The 23,370-nt window shown below is 27.8% G+C and overlaps 1 protein-coding gene across 1 annotated transcript in view; it reads right to left on the minus strand.

Moving 5' to 3' along the window:
- Nucleotides 1–8,015: 8,015 nt before the first annotated feature.
- LOC136091363 (uncharacterized) overlaps nt 8,016–23,370 on the minus strand; it is a 79,914-nt gene continuing 64,559 nt past the window's right edge. Inside the window, exon 10 of the mRNA XM_065818837.1 lies at nt 8,016–8,233. The gene's annotated coding sequence lies outside the window, so the exon portion shown is untranslated. The remainder of the gene's footprint in view (nt 8,234–23,370) is intronic.

Below are 23,370 nucleotides of genomic sequence, written 5' to 3' on the forward strand. Positions count from 1 at the left end.
AACAAACGTAATAAATAAAAAAAACGTTCCAGCCTTTTGCTTTATTTATAAAGGTTTTGCCTTCTCAAATACTCTACCGCTATTAGTTGCAAATTTTTTCTATCCGAATGAATCTTCAAATCAACGTCTCTTAAGTTTTTCAAGTTTGACTTTCTCAAGCGCGATATTGAAATTTTTAAGTTTCGTTTACGCATTTGCTCAAGTTTTTTTTTGAAGACCAACTTGGAATTCAAAGTTCAAGTCGAACTTCACTCAAGTTCGCTTCTTGCATTCCGCCCTTAATTTTTTTTACTTTTACTTTTTGAACTTTAATGTTTTTTTTAATTAATCTTGATGTTATTTACATCAGTTATTTAAAAGTTTTTTTTTAAAGATTGTCTGATTTATTATTCTTGCTTAGGAAATGGCTCTGCATTTTGCAATTTTATCCTAAGTTTTGTATTTTGAACAACATTTTAAATAATAGAATAATAAAGAAATATTTTTTGTCTAAAATAGACTGATTGAAATTATCTCATTTCAGACAACAGTTGTATGAATAGGTATTAAAAAATAGAAATATTTCTTACGACCAGGGTTGACCAGGGCGGTCCCAAAAGGGGTTTTAAGGGGTATTTAACACCCCCAAGTTGTTATATATGCATTTGAGTTAGCACATTGTACACTTAGCATTTCAGGTGGCAAGTTTTGAAGCATAGTTAGCAAATATCAAATATTGAGGATCCTTTTTTGTAAATGTGTGTGTGTCTCTAGTTTGCAAAAATACAACCCCCAACCTTTAATGAGAGACCTCTACGGGACGACCCTGACAACAACCACGCTGAATAAGAGAATCAAAAAGCAGCAGCACAGCTACAAATAGGCCCGGGTCCTTTACTGTAAATTTTTATCAGGGCCACTAACTTATTTCCTCCCGACTAAATAATACTAAAATAAATAAATAAAAATTAAAAATGTTATTCAAAATCTATTTTCCAAAAAGTCTTTCTTTCTAAAAAGTTATAAATCCCAACTTTTAAGAAAAACTAAATATTAGAGGAAAAAAAAAGGATACGACTTCCCTTGCCCAGGAAACAAGTTTAACATGCATGTTCATTGGGAAAATGCTGTCAAGAAAAAGTAAAATCAAAGTAATTTTTTACTACCTTCCAGCTACTCTGGAAGGTAGTAAAAAATCAATCGCAAGATTCCGGAATAACTAATACCCGACAAACATCTTGTGAATTCAAACTAAAATTAAAAAAAAAATTACAAGTATATTTTTAAGCACTATTGTAACTAAATAAAATTTTACTTTTTTAATCATCTTTGTGCGAGTTGGACACCAACGCAACGACAAGGAGGCTATTAGGGTGCCCATAACCTATAGTAGAAGATTGAACAGCTTTATTTACCACATTTTTTCAAATAGATTATATATGATAAAACAAAATAAAAGATTAAATCTGATAAACACTCCTTTATTCATATAAATCATATCAGATAGTTTATAGACTTATAATTTTTTAGTTATAGTTATAGATAGTTATAGACTTATAATTTTTTGAAAACTGTTTAAGTAGTCGATGTCCTTGCGAATACCAAAAATGTTTTATCGCGTCATATGCCATAACACAATACTTGAATAAAAAGACAAATACAAAGAAAAACAAATGGAGAAAAGTAGCTCTAACAAACAGTGACTTAGTAAACGTTTACACATGCATAAATTAACCAAAGATTAGAAATTAGGTCCCCTCTCCCCAACTCCGCCAAAGTTTCATTATGGCCACAAACCTATTTCTGCTCAACAAAGACAAAGAAATAAAAAATCAATGATTATTTAGCAGCCCATAACAGCACTCATGTGGCAGAAAACCCGTCTCTTAACTAGTGTTATACCTGTTGACTCTATTTACCCCTAATTATAATACAACTGCCCTTTATGATAAACGTATAAAAAATATTTTCCCGATGCCCCACCACAAACACTGCCCACATACTTCAGAGTATTACCTGAAGTATTACTCAGAAATGCCCTCAAACAGGCAGTGGATTTGAATACGCTACTTATCTCAAAATTTATATTAAATCAACATGAAATGACTGTTCTTTGAGAAAGCAAATAATATAACTTTACTTACATTTTACTTACTTACAAAGTAAATTACAAAATAACAAAGAAAAAAATTACTTTTGTTTGTAAAATTAAATAAGATATATTTTTAAATTACTTTTATGTAAGCTTCAATTGCTAATTAGTTGCTTTTACACGTAAAAGTAATATGCATATATATATATATATATATATATATATATATATATATATATATATATATATATATATATATATTTATGTATTTATATATACTAGCAGTAGGCAACCCGTATTACGGGTTAGTAAATAAATTATTAACAACTATTTAACTTTTATTTGTTTTCTCTAAGGAAATAAAAATTCATTAATACTTTTTTAGTTGTGCTTACTTTTATTTTTCTTGGCTTCTTAGTTAAACAAATCTGTAAATAAAAAAAAGTTAAATAAAAACTATTAGCTTCATTAAAGATACAGTTAACCATTTATTCCGCAACGTTCGAACATTAAATGCGCAAATCGCAACAAAATCGTTTTGTTAAAATATTACTTGAATTATATGCATAGATCATCCAAGTCTTGTTTAGTAATTAAAAAAGTAAAAAAAAGTATTTTTAAATAAACTATTAATAACAATATAACTTTTATTTGTTTTCTCTAACGAATTTTAAATTTATTAATATTTTTCTAGTTCTGCTTACTTTTATTTTTTTGGCTTCCTTGTCCAACAAAGCTTCATTAAAGATACAGATTACAGTTAAATTTAATTCGCAACGTTTGCACATTATATGCGCAAATCACAACAAAATCGTTATGTTAAAATATGACTTTAATTATGTGCATAGATCATCCAATTCTTATTTTAAAATTGCGCGAAATTGTTTAGGTAAAATACCCGAAATTTATTTTCCCTTTTCTTTCTCTTAGTTTTACTTTTAACTGAGTAGTTTCCAATTTTTTTTAAACTGTTCTTTATTCTTTTTCAGAGTGTGTTGAGTGAAGCTTAAAAAATAAATATTCACAAAAATTATACCTTAACTTGTATGTTAATATAACTTATAAATATATAACTTGTCAACTTGTATAAAAAGAAATTCTTTTATTCAAGAACGCAACTCCTTTTACTCGACATTTTTGAAGTAATTGCTACCCTTTACGTGAATACAAATTTGAGCGAAATTGATAAATGTATTCACATAAAAGTGAGCAATTAGTCTTAAAGCGCTGAGTAAAAGGATTTAATTCACCAAGCATAATGAGCTAAAATGATTTTAAAACAGATGCCAAAACCATATAAAACAGTTCTAAAAAGTATATTTAAAGCTGCGTTTACTTTTTTTTAAAAACAAATTTATTTTCATGATATGTAATTAAATGTGTAATAAAAATATATATATAAAAAAAAGCCCTTCATAAAACAAATTTTTTCTAAAAAGCAATTAACATTGAGCGCACTTTTCAAAATCAATTATATCAGTCGCCATGTACAGGACCGAGGAGCCAAGCATAACCTATTGTAAAGAAAACCATATTAAAATAATTAAAAATAATTATTACCGACAGGGACGATGATTAAACATATATTTAAAAACTTACGTGATTCCATATTAGAAGGAAGTTAGAGAAAAGTAAGTTAGTAAAATTAAAAAAAAAACAACAGAAACCGGATTTTTAAAAACCACTTAACCCAGAGCATTTTGACGATGGTGGTCAACTTTGAAACCAATCTTTTAATGAAAAGCCAACTTTATTTAACAATCTCATTCAAAGAGCAAAATAATTAATAACACTAAAGATAAAAAAGAATTAATATAAGGTATAAAAATTGTACTGTAGTAATATTAAGTGTTATCTTTGCTTTTAGTAAATGATTAAAAACAGTTAGTGAAACTACCTGTAATCGTTTTTAACGATAGACACCAGCGGGAAGGTAAGCCAAGCCATCTATCAGCACAAAACATTACAAAAATAACATCACAACATTTACGCAAAGCATTAGCAAATAGCTTAAGATATTTGTAGGATTACATTACAGTAAATATTAACAGACATGTTTTCTATATACATATAACTATAAAAAGCCAGAAAACAGACATTAAATTTATAACAGTAAGGGATTGTCCATAAATTATGCAAAGTAAAATATATTTAAAAAACAGTAGAAGGAGATATTAGGCTCTTTTTCTTTTAAATTTAAGTTTATTCTAAAAATTAGATTATGCTTTTATTAAAAAAAAAATGTGTTTTTATTGTCAGGTTGGTATTTTTTAATTTTATTAATGTTATTTTTTTAATCTAATTTAAAGTGCTCATATTACCAAGTTGTGTGGGTAATATGAGCACTTTTGCTAATTTTTTAAAACCTCTGTGTTTTTGATAAAAAATTTCGGGGGTCTAAGAATCTTAGTGAATCATGAATAGAGATCCCTAAAAATTTATTTATCGCAAAAATTTTGAATCCAGCATAGTTATATATGAAAATTTTCCAACTTCCGCTTAAGATGCTCATATTACCCTAATCTAACCTACACTTACTGAAGGAGAGCAAATATTATTTACAAAAAAAATTTATATATATATATATATATATATATATATATATATATATATACACACACACACACACACACACACACACACACATACACACACACACACACACACACACACACATACACACACACATACACACACACACACATTGTACACAAAAGAAAAAACAAAAATTATTTACAAAATACAACTATAAACATATATACACACAAAAACTTTTATGTCTACAAATAATATTTTTTTAAATTGTACACATGAAAATTTGTAATTATCCCGCCGTACTTTCCACCCCTGTGTGAGGGATATTGGCAACCCCATCTAAATGATGGGTGGTCAGACCCCCATACTGAATCCACCTCTGAAATCACCGATGAGTCAAAGGTCCGAGCTTCTTTTGGAAAGACTTTATAATCTTCATACGTAAGTTCTGAAAATGAAAATAAAAAATTAATATATTTTTTTTATTAAATTTCAAAATTTTAATTTTATTTGATGGAGCAAAATTATAGTTAAAAAAATGTATTACTTATAATCAAGCAAATATTTTATAATCTATAAATCAACTTACTAATATAAACTATAAATAAACTTGAACTAATATAAACTATAAATAAACTTACTAATATAAACTATAAATAAACAACTATATATTGTTAAAACTAATATAAACTACTATATAAACTAATATATAAACTATAAATAAAGCAATACAACTATGTTACTAATATAAACTATAAATAAACTACTATATACTATATACTTATTAAGAAGGCCTTCAGCTCCTTCAAACTGCTCTAAAAATGAAACAATACTTGCTTAAAATGTTTTAAAAAGACTGAAGACAAAACACTTTACAAAAAAAACTGAAACTTTACTAAAAATTTACTAAAACTGGAACACTTTACTATAAAAGAAACATTGTACTGAAAAAACTATAATACCAGTCATTTTAGTTCTAACTTCTCAAAAAAAAAAATGTAAAAAAATATAGACTATAAAAAAATAGAAAAACAAAAACAACGAACAACAAACAAATTTTAGTTTTTAAACAATGAAAAGCATCAATCCACTTGAAACTAAAAATTTATCAGTTGTAATCGGCTTGCTTGAAAGAACGCGTGGAGTAAAGAAACGCTTTTAGAAAAGCATAGAAAGTTCTGTATTAACACAGAAAGTGAAACGACACTAACACTATAAAATTACAGTATTCATACTAAGATATATATATATATATATATATATATATATATATATATTATATATATATATATATATATATATATATATATATATATATATATATATATATATATTACTTACGTATAATTTACTAAAAGTTTCTAAACTGTCGTAAAAGCTCGTAAAGAAACGTGAAAATGCTTCATATTTATGCGAAGTTGCAAATGCGCAGTTTGTTGATTTACAGCTTTAAAAAAACGTTTTTAAAACCATTTTTCAAGCTCTCTAAACTAATGAATCAGATGAAAGAAAAAAATTTTTTTTTAAATGTTTTATTATTACAATCATCGCTCAAGTGACCATTAAACGTTTTCTAAACGTTGGCAAAACGGTCTTTTGCTTATAGGGAATAATTGCTAGGGCAAAAATAAAAAAAGTAAGGAACCTATATAGGCAATCCAGCTGGTAGCTCTAATGACTTCTGTATGGGTCCTATGACAACTCTCTCTAGAATCCGACTGGTTTACAGTTACGGCTTGCATAACCAAGCCTATACATGCCTACAACATATACATGTTTCTTACGAGACCCATATATGTTATTTAGCTGGGTACGTGTTTGTACAAAAATTATATACAATAGAATGCATAAATTTGAATGAACTGTAAATCTTTACCGAAAACAAATGAAATCAGGAGAAAAGGATGTCGAAGTGATTAAACTAAGTTAATTTTTACCAGCATTTAATTGATAAAAATATAAAGACCGCTATACCTTTTCACAAAAAGTTGTTAGGCAACGTTTTGCATAAAGACAACCTCAAGTAAATAAAATATTTAGAAAGTTTAAAGAAATAGATAATTGATCTTGTTATAATAATTTAAGGCTTCATGAAATAGAAAATAAAACGAAAGCGAGTTGCTAGTGAGTTGCATTGATAGTGAACAAAAAGCAATTTAGTTTGTTCAAGAGCATTTGGTTATAAAAAAAACTTAAATGGAAACAGCTTATAGAACTACTCAGAGAGACTCAACCAAACCAAGAACTACGATAAAAAATTTTGACTTTTAAGAAAAAGTAGAAATTCTAAAAAATACTCTAATTGAAACGAAAAATCTTTTAAATCACTCAAGTTTTTTGTGCTGAAACAGTTTTTTTTGAAAAACTTTTAAGACACAAACCAAACAAACATTGAGCAAACAAGGGTTATCATGCATAGATCTCCTAAGATAAATTAATGTGTTGGTTAGGACTTTCAATAAAAGGAAATGTTATTTTGTAATATATATATTTACTTTTTATAGTTAGTTAACCTAGTAGTAGTAGTAGTAGTAGTAGTAGTAGTAGTAGTAGTAGTAATAGTAGTAGTAGTAGTAGTAGTAATAGTAGTAGTAGTAGCTGTAATAGCAGTTGTACAGTAGTAGTAGTAGAAGCAGTAGTGGTAATAGTAGTAGTAGTGATAGTAGTAGTAGTAGTAGTAGTAGTAGTAGTAGTAGTATTAGTAGTAGTAGTAGTATTAGTAGTAGTAGTAGTAGTAGTAGTAGTAGTAGTAGTTGTAGTAGTAGTAGTAGTAGTAATAGTAGTAGTAGTAGTAGTAGTAATAGTAGTAGTAGTAGTAGTAATAGTAGTAGTAGTAGTAGTAATAGTAGTAGTAGTAGTAGTAGTAGTAGTAGTAGTAGTAGTAGTAGTAGTAGTAATAGTAGTAGTAGTAGTAGTAATAGTAGTAGTAGTAGTAGTAGTAGTAGTAGTAGTAGTAGTAGTAGTAGTAGTAGTAGTAGTAGTAGTAGTAGTAGTAGTAGTAGTAGTAGTAGTAGTAGTAGTAGTAGTAGTAGTAGCTTGATAAGAGATTTTGGGAGATTTTATAGCACAATAGATTTGATAGAAGAAATTTAAAATATTTCATTCTAAATATTATCAAAAACAAAATGACTGTTTAAAAAACAGCTAAGCCATGTTGTCAGAAGTTTATTTTTAAATTAAAGATACTTTTTGCAGCTAATGCGTTACTTTTTAGTGAAACTATCTAACCTATAAAAGAAGAGACATTTTTAAAAAAGTTTCTACGCTCTGAAAGAAGAAAATAGTTTAATATAACATATAGGTTTTAATGTTATAGTTATATTGAAATAACTATATTAGTTTATAATATTAGTTAGAGTTTTGAACAGCTAACCAAATAAAAATAAAATTTTTATTTATCTAATTTTTATAAAAAAAAGACAAAGATTTACAAAATTTTAAATCAAATACAATTTGCCTCGATAGGCAATAGTATAAGAAGGTTAACAACTAGCTTTATATTCTAGTCTTTTGTGAACAAAAGATAAATGTTTAATATTTATAATGTTTATAATAATCCTCTCCATTCAATTCGTCGAATCCACGTACCATTTGCAAATTTACGGAAATATAATCCTTTTTCGTTTCCTAAAAAAAAACATTTTTTTTAAACCATACAATAATACATGATACCGAACATAAGATACAGTATGTTTTTTTTTTTAATTAAGCTTACGTTTTAATTTACAATACTCTACGAAAAAAAAACAACGCGCTTTATTGAAAAAAATGAAATATTTAGCTGCTCCAAGAAGTCCTAACGGACTTTAAAAAAACGCCTCGAAATAGAACGTTAACAGAAAGTTCACGCCTCCTTTACCAATGATGTATGTATGGTCATTAGGGTATTTCTAATATACAACTTTTTCATAATATTGAAAGGTTCCCAACATATATGTGTGACATATACCTTATTTAAAAAAATTAATGAAAAGTTTAAGTCTTTTAACTCTCCAGAAGTGTTAGGTGTAGGTCTCCATTTTTCTTCAAACTAATTTATATCTAAATAATAAAACAATTCAAAGAAAAACAAGTTTTTTTGCTTCAAAATACTTTTTCTTTAATTAGAGTTGAAAAAATTACATTTAATGAAAACCCTTTATGTTAAGGAATTATGTTATTTGAATCGCTCTTTTTCATTCATTTATTCACTCTTTTTCTTTTTAGCAACCATCATGCTGTTTTGTCTCTGACTTTAAAAAATAAGTTTCTGCCAAGAAATTTTGCACTAGACAAATATTTATTTCGAAGTAGTTATTGTGAACCAAAAAATTGAAACAAAATCTTTTAAAAACATAAAGTTTGGAAGGAGATCTACAAATTTTACCAAAAATCCAAAAGATTATACCTTGTATATTAAGATTGACTATGAAAAAATTATACCAGTTGTTTTCTCCAAGAAAATTATGCAAAAGAGTGGTTTTGTTCATGATTATATCATCTTTTATCTCTGGTTTTTTAGTTTTTAAATAAAAATTTCCTCGGGATAGAGATATTTATAAGTTTATGTATCGTTAGGATTTTCTTCCCATTTGTTTCGCCTGAATTTGGTTGTGATACAATAACAACATCTTCAGCCAAGTTGCATGTAATGGTTAAGAAGGAACTTTTCAAATTTTTGTCTAAAATTTCGTCTTTTTCCTCTATGGTTTAAGCTAGTTTAATGACTTGGAGATCATTAGATGGTGCCTAAATTATGATTAACGACTACAGAAACCACGGGATGTAACTCCAAGAAGCAAAAATTCTGTAACAATATCTGAAAAAAGTCGACTGCGTAATGAATAAGCTTGAGGTACCGCTTGATGAGGTTTGGTTGACTTTAATATGATAAAACCCAACATAAGCCCAGGTCTTAATGGTATGAGCCCTAAGGTTGTTGAATATGTTCTTGATATTATTGAATACCCCTTACGTATTATCTTTTATTCTTTTACTTAAAAATTTTTTTAAGTAAAAGATTAAAAAGTTTTTCCTGACTTTTTGTTTGCTAAGTTAACTAACTAAAGACCTATTTCAATACTCCAATATTTTTCCACAATTCTAGAGTGGGTAATGCATAATATCCCTTACAACTATCTTACAAATCATAAGTTCTAGTGTTACGGGCTTAGAAATGGTTACTCGACAGACTATGCAGTTATTAAATTAGTTATTGAAATTTTTAATGGGGTTGAAAACAACCAATATACTCTTGGAGTGTTTATCAACCTCTCCAAATCCTTTTATACTGTAGACCACGATATTCTTATGTACAAGCTTAAAAATTATGAAGTTAAAAATAATTTTCAATAGATTAGTCTTGAAACTAGTTGACAAAATATACACTAAATTAGAAAAATTTACCTGCGGAGTTACACAGGGATCTATTATAGGGCCGTTTTTGTTAGTTATTTACACTAAAGATATTTACTTACATTTAATATACTTACCTTCAACCTTTTTGCTGACAAAACTCATGTTTTTTATACCCACTCTAACATTAAGACAACTTTCACCACTATGAATCGTGAGCTCGACGACCTTAATGAATGGTTTAAAGTCAACAACTCTCTCTAAATAAGTCAAAAAGCAAATATACTCACTTTTCTAAATCTTCTTAACCTGAAACCTTGCCTAAAAACTCCCAGATAATTTATCAGAAAATACCAAGTTACAACGTATATTCTGTGTAAAAATTCTTACGCGTTTTAATCGATGAGCAAATAAGTTGGAAAGAGCAGTTCAGTTTTATAAAATATAAAATTTCAAAAAGTATTGGAACTGTGTATAAAACTAGATTTATAATGAATGAAAAATGTTTAAAATCTATTTACTTTTCATTTATTCATAGCTTTATTAATTATTGTTATATTGCCAGGGCAAGCACTTATCCATCAAAATTAATGTTTATCCTAAAAAATAAAAACAAGCAAGTTGCCTCATATTGAATATTAATAAATACACCAGTGTCAACCCGCTGCTTACTGAGCTTGTAGTGCGAAATGTTTATCAATTAAATATTTATTGAATTTTTCTATTCATATTTAGATTAAAACATCATATGCTGCCTAACATTTTTGAAAAACTTTTTTTTATTATAGATCATAAATATTAAAAAAAATTTGATTTCATAGCTTTTCATCAATTACCAAAAAATTTGTTACAAAAAATCAGAGTTCTTAATACCATACCAAGGGCTATATTTGTGGAACTCATTTCTTCTAAGTAATAGTGACGCTACGATTTCAATACAAACTTTTAAAAGTATTTTAAAAAAACAGGTACTTAATTATGAAGTATCTGAAACTCTATTTCATTTTTAAAATATTTTTTATTTTTCAAAAAGAGATATCACTCTATACATCTTTACATCACCTTTACATCATCATTAAATTTTTTTTAAGCATATTGTACTCAGAAAAAAAAAAAAATCTAACTGCTCCTGTTACTGTCACATAATAACTAAAAATTATTATAAATAATTTATTATAAAATAAAGATGACGAAATAAATAAGTAAAATATGTTACTACATAAGGTGCAATTTGTTGGCATTTCCTCCACTGACATAAAATTCAATTTCTTATGAGTCAGTTAAAGCAACAGTAAATATATCCCGTTTTCCATAAACTTAGCTTCATGACATGAAAGGAGTTGATACAGAAAAAGGTTTGGTACTTCGTTAGCCAAATAGAGAGAACCTTGCTCACATAATCTTACACTGTCTGTTATTTTTTGGAAAATGTTTTCACGGCAATTCACTTTATAAGTAGTCCTGATCTTCTTATTCAATCTGATGTATATTTAAATTGTTTTTAAAAATGTTGAAACTAAAAATGTCTAGTGAGTAAATATCTTCATTGCAAAATTGAAAGTTTTCAGGTTGTTTTTAAAATTCAAACACGCTAACATGAAGCACTAAGAAACCAAAAAAACTGTTGTTTTTATGGACCCTCTTAGTAGACTTGCATCGTCCGGGGAGCGTCTTTAGGATGTCTTACTAACGTCTAGACGTACTCCGGATGAAGCGTGCCCACTGGGCATAGTCCTTTCTGTAGGAGCTTGAACTAAAAGACTGACGTGTCTCTACTATATGTTTCAACAACATAAAAGCCACATAATATGCTTCAACAACATGACATTTATACACATGACATTTATTTACTATAAACATTCCAAGTTTTTTATCTATCATGTTCTTACGCTTAATTCTCCTTTGGTTAAGAAACCAATGTCCTATTTGCGGCATCAGGTGATCTCTTGTGGTTAACTTTAATTTTCAATACAATATTTTTGCAATCTATGTCAAAAAGTTCATTTGAAGTTTTTTCTAATTGGTTTTGAAAATCAAAAGACTTTGTTTTGAAGAAAAGTTCAACCTAATACAAAAAATAAAATAAAAAGATATTTACTTTAAACATATACAACTTTTAAAGGCATTAACGGTTAAAATAAAAAAACAGTTATTTATTGTAAACAAATTAAGAAAATCATACTTGTTAAGATTATTTGCTTTCTCCATTTTTTGTTGAGCTTTCTCTAATGATATAAAATTTCATCAAGAAGTCTATTTGAAAAGTCGCTCTGCGTTTGATATTTTTTATACTACTCCTTAGTATAAAACTAATTTTTTTTTCTTTCTTTTGAAGCTTTTAATAAATTTATTTAATAATCAGTGTTTCTTTCCTGGCACTACCTTAACTGTTACCCGGGTAATTTGCAAGTTTTGTCTTACCCGTTTTCTGGGTAATTTTTTTAATTTACCATGGGTAAATTCAGGTAATTTTAAATTTTGTAATTTTTTCAAAAGTTATTTTTGTTAATGAACATTTCAGACTGTGATCAACTTTGTGAAGACATTTAACTGCATTAAAAAGCTCTATAATATAAACACACAATGATTGTTTTTGTTATATATATATACACACACACACACACACACATATATATATATATATATATATATATATATATATATATATATATATATATATATATATATATATATATATTTATATATTTATATATTTATATATATATATATATTTATATATACAGACTTGGCCATAAAATTAGTATACCAATAAAAAGATGAAAAAATTTACACTAGCTAGCACATATTCATACAAAACATTTTATTTCATCAATGCTATGCCGCACACCGATGACTCCTTCAATTATCTGCTGCTTTTTTTTTGGTTTTAACTGGCTTAGTTTACTCTGATGTTCCACAAATTCTCTACTGGGTTCATGTCAGACGATCGCCATGCCAATCTAGAATACGCACCTTGTTATCAGCTAAAAACATTATGACAGATTTTGACTAGTAGCAAAGGGCACATCTCGTATAAAGATGCCATCTTTTCTGGAGTACTGCATCTTCATATTTTGTAGCAATTTCTCCTGAAGCATCTTCTTATACTGGTCCCTTCTCATTGTTTTCTCCTCAACGTAGGTGAGGAGAAAACAATAAGAAGGGACCAGTATAAGAAGATGCTTTAGAAGATGATAAGAAGGGCCGTTTGCCTAGCTAGCTTTTATGTCGCTTTTTTGTTACTTCTGACCGCTCGTAGTAACACACGATCGTATTGAGGTGTGGTCTTTCTTGGTCTTGGACAATTACTCCTTCTTGTAGATAATGTTGATGTGGCCTTTGTAGTTCTCTTCTTTGCTCTTCTAACCACAGACTGGGAAACACTAGCTTTCTCTGCAATTGGTTCTTGTGTGTAGTTCGTATCCTTAAGATATACTTCAATGCGTGCCAACTTCTTCGGAGAAACATCATTTTTTATACCTATTTACAATGATAACCTTTAAAAACAAAAATTTACGTAATGATTACACATATAAGTGAATACAGTGTATGATTTTGAGTGATGTTCATCAGGATATTTAGATTATTAAGGACAGTTTCTCATTTGTCAAAAGGAATCAATATTTTGGTTTACGGTAATTTTATGGCCACCTCGGTTTATATATATATTTATACATATATATATATATATATATATATATATATATATATATATATATATATATATATATATATATATATATATATATATATATAAATATATATATATATATATATATATATATATATATATATATATATATATATATAAATATATATATATATATATATATATATATATATATATATATATATATATATATATTTACACACACTCACATGTATATACATTTAAAAAAAAAAAAAGAAACTCGAAGAAACTAGCCCTAAAATCTTATGAAACTATTAGTACCAAGTTACATTTTGATAAGAAACTTGTTTGTTAAGATTTCGAGTTAAAAGTTTTAACCTACATATCACATTAACATAAGTCGAAGATAAAACCAAGCATTGTCTACAATAAATAATAACAGTTGAAATAAATATTTATTTTGAATGCTCAATCAAGTGGAATGAAAACTTCTAACAAATAACGTAATAATCACAAAATTAATAATATTAAGAACAATAATAACAGTTGTAAAAACAATAATAACAATGATAATAACAATTATAACAATAATAATATTAATAATAATAATAGCGATATACAAAGGCATTAGATTTCAAATGAAAAACTTAAAGATATATAAACCTATAACCAATATACCGAAATACAAATTTAAATAAAATATACTGCAATGTAACTCTTAATAAGCTCTAAAGAATTTTTAGTATCAGGTCAAGACTTAAAATAAGACACTTTCTTGTAATACTTAGTTTTCTTGGTTTCTTAGAAAAAAAAGTGTAAATATCTTTTTAAATATATATAGGTACTATTAAAGATATAACTACTGTTTGCCATTATTCATCACAATATTTAACAGAGGAAAATAGAGTTTTTAAAAATGTCCAACTTTAAAAACGTCAGCTCTCAAAGAAAGTCACGTAATTGGGGGCATTTTTTGTATAGCAGGACAAAAGATTGTGCAAAGTGCAAAACTTTTTTAGCAGTTTTGAAAGCGTATGGAACAAAAGTCCTTAAGTTTTATCTTCAAGCATAAGAGTCATGCTAAATTTTGTCTTGAGAAAGTTCTGTCAACAGAAAAATAATCATCAACACTATCAAAAGTTCCTCGCATTGATACTTTCTTTAAAAATGGCTTTGAACCTCTTGGTGAGGCCAAAAAGTTCTCAAAACATCAATTTATGGCAGAATGTGGTAAAACTATCACCATCATTAAGTAAGACATTCGAAAGATTCAAGAAGAAGAAGGTCGTTTTTATATTAGCTTTGACGAATCCACTTTAGTCAGAAATCGTTTTGTTTTATAATTTGAACTTACATGATTTAGATTATTTTCAATCACTAGGAATGATCTGTGTCAACGAAAGCATGAACACTGAAAAGGCTGCTCAACTTGTCAAAATTGTCTGAATCCAGTTGAGATTGGACAACAACATTGTAGCAACAATCAAAATGGTGCAAGTGTTATGATGAGATTTGGAAAAAAGACCAGTCCCACTCATGCTGTCTGACACATGCAATCCATCTTTGTGATTGCGATATAATTTATAAACATCATAAGATGAACGATGATTTAATTTATGATGAGACTAAAGAGAAAGAGGGTCATAAATTAAGCACTGAGACAAACATAGTTTTTGATAATGGTGCTATTGTTGCTAAAATTCGCAAAATTGTTAAAGTCTTCAAAAAGTCCCAGTCTGAAATGATGACAATATTCCAACTCAAAATACTCAGTGCTTTAGGAAGGTAAAAGCTTTATTTTTAGATCAAAACACGATTGAATAGCCTTATAATAATGCTTCGAAGATTTTATCAATGTTCGCAACAAAGTTTCTTGAACTTGAACGAAGTTTCTTGAAGGAAGTTTCTTGAACGAAGTTTCTTGAACTAGAATTTGATGTTTCCGATAAAAAATTGAGAAGATCAATAACTATGTGCTGCTCTTGCTCCCATTGAGGTGATCGTAGAATATTTATGCAAGGAAGATGCTGATCTTTTGTTTTGTATAAAAGATACTGAACTTGCAGCTTAGAAGCTGAAAAAAAAAGACACATTATCAAGCCTTGCTCTCCTAGATAAATTTAAAGTTCGAATTGAAGAGAGAAGAACTTCCGATCTTGTAAATTTAATACAGTATTTAAAATCTCCGAACACTTTAGAGTAGTAAAAGGATCAGCTTGGTTTAAAATTAAAAAACCATAATATATATATATATATATATATATATATATATATATATATATATATATATATATATATATATATATATATATATATATATATATATATATATATATCTAGCCACTTCACTTTTAAACAGACTTAACCACAACAAGCAGGTGAAGAGCTACCAGTTAATTTTGAAGTTACCATTAAACAAAAAAAGGTGATGAAAAAAATCTCTCTCAGATGAACTGCGTCATTTATTCAGCACACAGAGCATTAAGATAATAAGCGAAGATAAGTTTGGATCTTAGATTTTCAAAAAAAAACATAAATGTTTTTCAAGCTACTCGTGCAAGGCCTCAAAATCTTGAAAAACTTAATAAAGCTTTACTAACTATTAATTCAACATCCGTGGTTTTATAGTTAGTTAAGCTTTAATAAGAACGACTCTTTTCAGTGATGAAATTTTATGCCACAATAAAAAGAAATAGATTTAGAAATGATTACCTTGCTGCATTGATTTTAATGCGTCAGTTCTATAAAAAACTTGAAAAAAAGAAAAATGTAGTTTAAAGAACAAAGTTATAAAACGTCTTCATTTTAGTCTTTTAAAAACTTGTTTGTTTTAATCAAAATTGACTAAATTTACACCCAATAGGTTATTTAATAGCTGCTGTAACATCGAATTGATAAAATTATCCTGGTAAACCCGGGTATAATCCGAATAAATTGAAAACTACTTAATACCCTATCTTTTGCCGGGTAATGGAAACACTGTAAATAATCTAGTTTACATTTTTATTTTTTTAACTTTTTATTAGTGTTTTTATTAGTTTTTTATTAGTTTTTTATTAGTGTTAGTGTATAACTGTTTTTTCGACTTCTAAAATCGTTTTGGATTATATATCGGATTATAAATTTTTTCAAAACCCCTGTTATTTTCGGCTGTTTAACATTTATCCAAATTGTCAGTTTTTATAATTTAATACTCTTTTTCTTCTTTTAAATCATCTCAAAGTTCATTCTTTAGTTTTAATAAAATAACACTTTAATTTTAATAATATAACACTTTAGTTTTAATAAAATAACACTTCAGTTATAACAGAATAACACTTGACAAGCAATAAAGACGTTGACAAGCAATAAAGACGCAGATACTGAAAAATTGCTGTTTTGACCAATGTGTTCCAGTCTGATAACTTATTTTATTAATTTTCATTTATTTGAATACATATAAATATATATATATATACATACATTTTTTATATATATTATTGTATATATAAATTTCCTATTTTTTTAATATAAAATTTTACATTTACAAATGTTTAAATTTTTATATTGGTATAAAATTATAATAAAAAAATATAATCACCATATCAACAAGAATAAAAATAAAAACAACAAAAAGAATGAATAAGACAGGCCAAATGAAAAACTTGATATCTGTTAGAAGATCTAATAATCTTGTCGCCAGGGCCATTTATAATAAAATTTAACTTATTGTATTAATAAATATAAAAATAAATAAAAATGGCAAAATAAAAAAACAAAAGAGCGTGTTTATGTAATTTCTTATTTTTAAAAGTATTTCAAAATATTGTCGTTATGAATGTCGTTATAAATGTCGAGAATGAATTCTTTGAACTTTTTTAAAGACTGGGAAAGTAATTGATAAATTAAACTTACGTAAAACAATGTTGTTCCAGAGAATAGGCAAAAGTTAAGCTATACAGAACTGATTGAGTTTTAGTTAAACTAAAAAGTTTTTTTAAACGCTATAAATATACCATAATTGATCTAATAAAACCGAGTATAAAAACGTATTTCAAAAAATTCTTTTTAGAAAATAAAAAAAATCTTTGTGAGACCTAAAAGTACAAAAAAAGTCTAATAAATGCAAAAAATGTCAATAATGTACATCCAAATTGCTTGCAAGTTAACGAAACATACTTTACTAAATTAACTCTAATCTGCAAAGAATTCAACAACTTTTTCACAAATGTAGCTCATGAACTTAATTCTAAAAATCACTTATCTTACATTAGCTGTAAAAAGTATCTTAAACATCCAAATCTCCATAGTTTACTGATATCTCCAACAAACCATTCTGAAATCTCATCACTTATATCTAGATTTTAAACCTAATAAATCAATATGTTCAAACAGCATTCCCACAAACATTCTTATTGATTTTAATTCTGAATTTTCTCATATTTTCTCTAAGCTATTTAATATTTCTTTCTTGAATGGAATTTTTCCTGATATTCTGAAATTATCTTGTGTCATTCCAGTAAATAAAAATGACTCACAGCTCTCATATACTAACTATAGACCAATTTCAATTCTTTCTAACATTAGCATACTCATTGAAAAACTAATGTACTCTAGATAGTACTCATTTTTGAATTCCTTTAACTATTTAAATGAATTTCAGTTTAAATTTCGATTAAAACACTCTACTTGCCACGCTTTGATAAGTATAACCGAAAAAATAAAAAAGACACTGGATAATGGTTATTTCGTTGGTGGTGTTTTTATTGACTTACAAAATGCGTTGGATGCAGTTAACTATACCTTTTTAATTTCTAAACTTGTATATCACGGAATCCGAGGAGTTGTTTTTAACTAGTTTCAATATTATCTTTCAAATCGAAAGCAGTTTGTTAGCATTAATTGTTACAAATCAAATAACAAACGAATAGTTTGTAGTGTTCCCCTGGGTTCAGTTCTTGGCCCTTTATTGTTTTAGATTTATATTAATGATCTAAATAACTCTGTCCACTTCTCATCAGTTTATCGGTGTGCTGATAATACTAATATCTTGCATATTTAATTTTATCATTGTTAACTCCTTTAGAGTTTTTTTTTTTTTTTTTCTTTCTATTTTTATAAAAACTTTATTTTTTTTGTCATTAATATTTAATATTCTTATTACTGCTGTTTTTATTATTACTAATATTATTACAATTGTTATATATACAATTATTTTTGCTGTTACTTTTGCTTTATTAATGAGTAAAGTTATTATTGTTGTTATTATTTTTTAAATTAAGCAATAATTTATGGTTAACGGAATTGATTTTTTTGACAATACAATCTTTAAAAACCGTCTCAAATTTTTTTTTTACATTCTTTTTACGTTGTTAATTTTTTGTTCAGTTTAAACATTCGATTATATTTTCTTTATCAAAAATTTATTCACAAGACCTTATTTTCCAACTTTAAATTCCTTTTTAATTTAATACCCACTCTTCGTACTTCCACCAGGCAAATAAACGCGAGCAAGGTTGGCCGTTTGGCGGAAATGCGTTTCTGGTTCGGAAACATATGTTTCAAAATGTCATTTTTTTATATGCAGATGATCATATTCTTGCTATAAATCTTGTTAAAAATAATACTAGCATTGTTATAATTGGTATTTATCTAACTTCATCGCGGAATAATCGAACATCATTAGATGAATACACAAGTCAATTAGATATAATTAAAGGCCTTGTTAATAATTATGAGGGTGTCGGCGAAGTAATTGTATTTGGTGATTTTCAATCTTTTCCTCTCGAAATATACGATTTATTAGAAAGATCAAGTCTCACAAAAAATAATTACTCCGCGGCTCTATCAGAATTTATAAAATCGAGTGAATTTGAACTAGTGGACGTAATTAAAGGTTCAGGCCTTAAGATAACATACCAACATAATGCACTACCAAATGCATCATATATTGATCACATAGCTATCTCAAAAAACACTTCTCTTAGGTATTAAAATGTTTTGTTGCCCCCTTTTCACCTCAGAATATGAGTGATCATTTGCCAGTATCAATTGTAATTGAACTCATCGGAAGATCTCTCAAAGAGAATATTCACAAAATGACAGACAAAATTAGCATTCCAAATTATGCTTGGAATAATCAACGTTTTATACAATTATATAATGATTTCGTAAATAATAATATTAAAAGTCTTAGCCTTACAAATAACAATTACGATAAAGAACTTATCAAAATCTATAATTTGATTAGAAAAAGTGCATCTGAGGCTCTTAGCCAACACTTATCTGAGAAAAAACAATCATTATATTCGAAATCTTGGTGGACTCCCAAGTTAAATAGGAGTAAAAATGTTATTACATTTCATTTTAAGAAATGGCGTGACACGGGTTTCGTAAAAGATTTAAGTTCGCACATTTTTAACCAATACGTAATAGCACGAAAAAATTTCCGAAACGCTGTTAAGAAAGCACAAAACTATAACCTTTACAAAAAATACATCAAAATCGAGATGTTAAAAAATACCAATCCAAAAAACTTCTGGAAAACTTTTAGAAATATACAGACTGATGACCATAAAGAAATGTTATTGCAAAAGCTTGCTATAGAAGGAAGAATTGCACTGAAGTCACTACTAAACGTTTCAAAACATAGTAAAAATTATATACATCCCCTATTTTGTATTGAAGATATATCTATAATTACGCAACAAAATAAGATAAACTTATTTATTCGCCTGTTGAAAAATAAAATGACATTTGATATTCTTAAGTCGCAGTTGAACAACGAATCAGGTCCACGACCTTTTGTAGATAGCGTCAAGGCTCTGTGCAATGGTCATAAATTATATGTAGAGAAACTAATGCAACACAAAGAAAAAATAAAAATTACTGGTTTAAAAAATATAATTCCTGAAACGGATCTTAAAATCTTAAAATGTGCAGTTGAGTACTGGAACTCAAAAGAACAAAGAACAATCTTCAAGGATGTTCTTGAAAATAAAATTCCTAGATCCTAGAGTTTTTTTTTGAAACTTTTAATTTACCTTACTTGTAATATATAGTGGGTGTTTAACAAATACATAAATTAAAAAAAAAAAAAAATTAATAGCTCTTTTTTCTGTACTTTTTTAACATTCAAGTCCTTTAAGTTAATTTGAAGTAAAGTTAGACTATAAAGAGCATTTCCACGACCTTCTCACAAAAAATGAAAAAATTAAACGAAGCCAATATATATAATACTACATATCAGTAGAAAGCTCTACTTTTCCTCTTTTAGAAAATATATAGTATGTTATAGTATGCTGCTATCATAAAAAATTATATGGGCTAAAACAGAAGGTAAAAATAGGCGTTTTTGCAATATTTTAAATCGTTTTTAATCGCCGAAGTTCAATTGAACTTATAAAAAATTCAAAAACTGTCTTGCTCATTGCAATCAGGTTTTTAGCTGCATTAATCATTGCTAATTATGATAAGAACATACTTATTGCCAGACGAATTTAGAAAACCATTTATTTTAAATAAATGTTATTACCACTATTGTCACGCTTTGACATGTCACGCTGTGACATGTCACGCTGTGACATGTCACGCTGTGACATGTCACGCTGTGACATGTCACGCTGTGACATGTCACGCTGTGACATGTCACGCTGTGACATGTCACGCTGTGACATGTCACGCTGTGACATGTCACGCTGTGACAATTAGGGCACCATTAGTTTTATTTCTAAGACAACCAATAAAATTTAGGATTTCAAAATTCCAGCGCAATGAGAACTCTATCTAGTACATCTAAATAAATACTAACATGTTTAAAAAAATAATTAGCTTAAGTTATTTTTAGAATCTTTTTAGGTCACGCCGTGACGTCACGGTGTGACAATTTTTCAACTAAGTTTAAAACAATAGGGGCATTCCACGACAAGTGGAACCACCCATCTGACATCACCGACTCGGATTTTGATGAATATTTAGGCCCTAGGTTATATAATGGCCCATATATATATATATATATATATATATATATATATATATATATATATATATATATATATATATATATATATATATATATATATATATATATATATATATATAAATATATATATAATATAGTTGAAAAGTAACAAAAATGCTTTATTTAGCAGTTTTAGCTACATGGCAGTACAGTACTGAATGCAGTATAATATTTAAACCATTACCATTGCAATATATATTTGCTAATAATAAATTAAAAAAGCTATAATAGTTAACAATGATGCAAGTTAAGTGCTTTGGTTGCTCTTTCAGACTCTTTAGAAGTAATGAAGTATGACCAACCAGTTGAAGTTTTGGGTTCGACTGCTAGCAAAAGATCATTCAAATCAACGGTAAAAATATCTGGAGGATCTCTGAAGGAAAAAAGTTGACTTGGACCATGAGAGTGAAGAAAGTTAATGGTTACTTCTCTTTTTTCTGGATTGCTTTCCAGCACACAACCTATCCACCAATGTTCATCATACGCTACAACCATGTAACCAGTAATTGAACTGAAGTTGAGCTGGCTAACAATTTGTGACGTAATTTTTTCAATTCTAGACACAGAACTGGAACTATAATCTTGTACTTGAAGTTCAGTCGTGGATAATGGTTTAAAGCAATGAAGTTTTTGGGTACCAGGAATCGTTTAAGCATTCGAAAATCTTTTCTTTAATATTGTGGATTCGATTTATCAATCATTTGCAGTGAGGTATTCAAAGGAAATGCCATGGATATTTTCTTTAGCAAAAGTATATAATTGATAAGTGGTCATTATTTGGTCATGGTATGGACGTTGTAAGCTTGCTTTTGCCGCTTCACGTTTAACAGTTCCTCCAACTCCATCACAAGGGCCGTTACCATGATTTGTGGCAAAGAAATGCCATTCGGCTGGAATACCAAAATCCTCTTTGTGATAGCACAGATTTATGAAATTTTTTCAGTTTTTGTATTGTGCTGCACAGCCATCACTAAAATATGTTATTTTTAATACCACAAATTTCACTTTTAAAAAATTAATTAGTTTACGCTGAAAAAGATGAACTGCAATTGTGTCATGAGTATTACATTCCAAAACCAGCACATAACTTCCATGACATAAATTTGCTTCATATTTATAATAAAAAATAAAACGATGTAAAGTTGCTTGATTATTTGTCCAATGATATCCCTGTGCTGCATCTTGAATAATAAATACATAATTTTCTGAAAAATCACCGATAACCAGAAATTCTTCATCTGATAAATTGTTTTTCTTCCAGTCTAAATATTTTGCCTGCTCTTGAGCAATAAAATCATGCCTAGTAAATGTTTTCAAACTCCCTAAAATCCTTTCAATAAATTCATCAGTGGACTGTATAATGGTTTGAAGCTGGGACCTATTTGTTGTAGTCCACTGTTTATACTCAATTTCTTCAACTCCTTTAATTTCAAAGCATTGCAACAGCCGTTCCTTTAGCATAGCAACTCCAAGGCAACTTTTACACTCGCCTAGAGGACATGCTGGCAAGGGAAGATTGCATTGGATTTTTGTCAAAGCATGTTTGTAGTTCTTAATAAAGGTTTCTAGTTCATCTTCTAGTTGTAAATCATCCATATATAATCCGACTATCATGAGTTTAACATTTTGATTAATGGTACATACACACACAGTGAGTACCACTTACTCCTGCAAAGACACATTCTTTTGGACGTAGCTCTGCAAACTTCGAAAACCCAATTCTGATATTTGGAAACTTTTCTGAAAAGAATTGATAAAGTTCCTTCAAATTATTTAAAACTAATCTTTTCTGAATATGTT

Source organism: Hydra vulgaris, chromosome 15 (genome assembly GCF_038396675.1).
Source record: "Hydra vulgaris chromosome 15, alternate assembly HydraT2T_AEP".
Lineage (NCBI taxonomy): Eukaryota > Metazoa > Cnidaria > Hydrozoa > Anthoathecata > Hydridae > Hydra > Hydra vulgaris.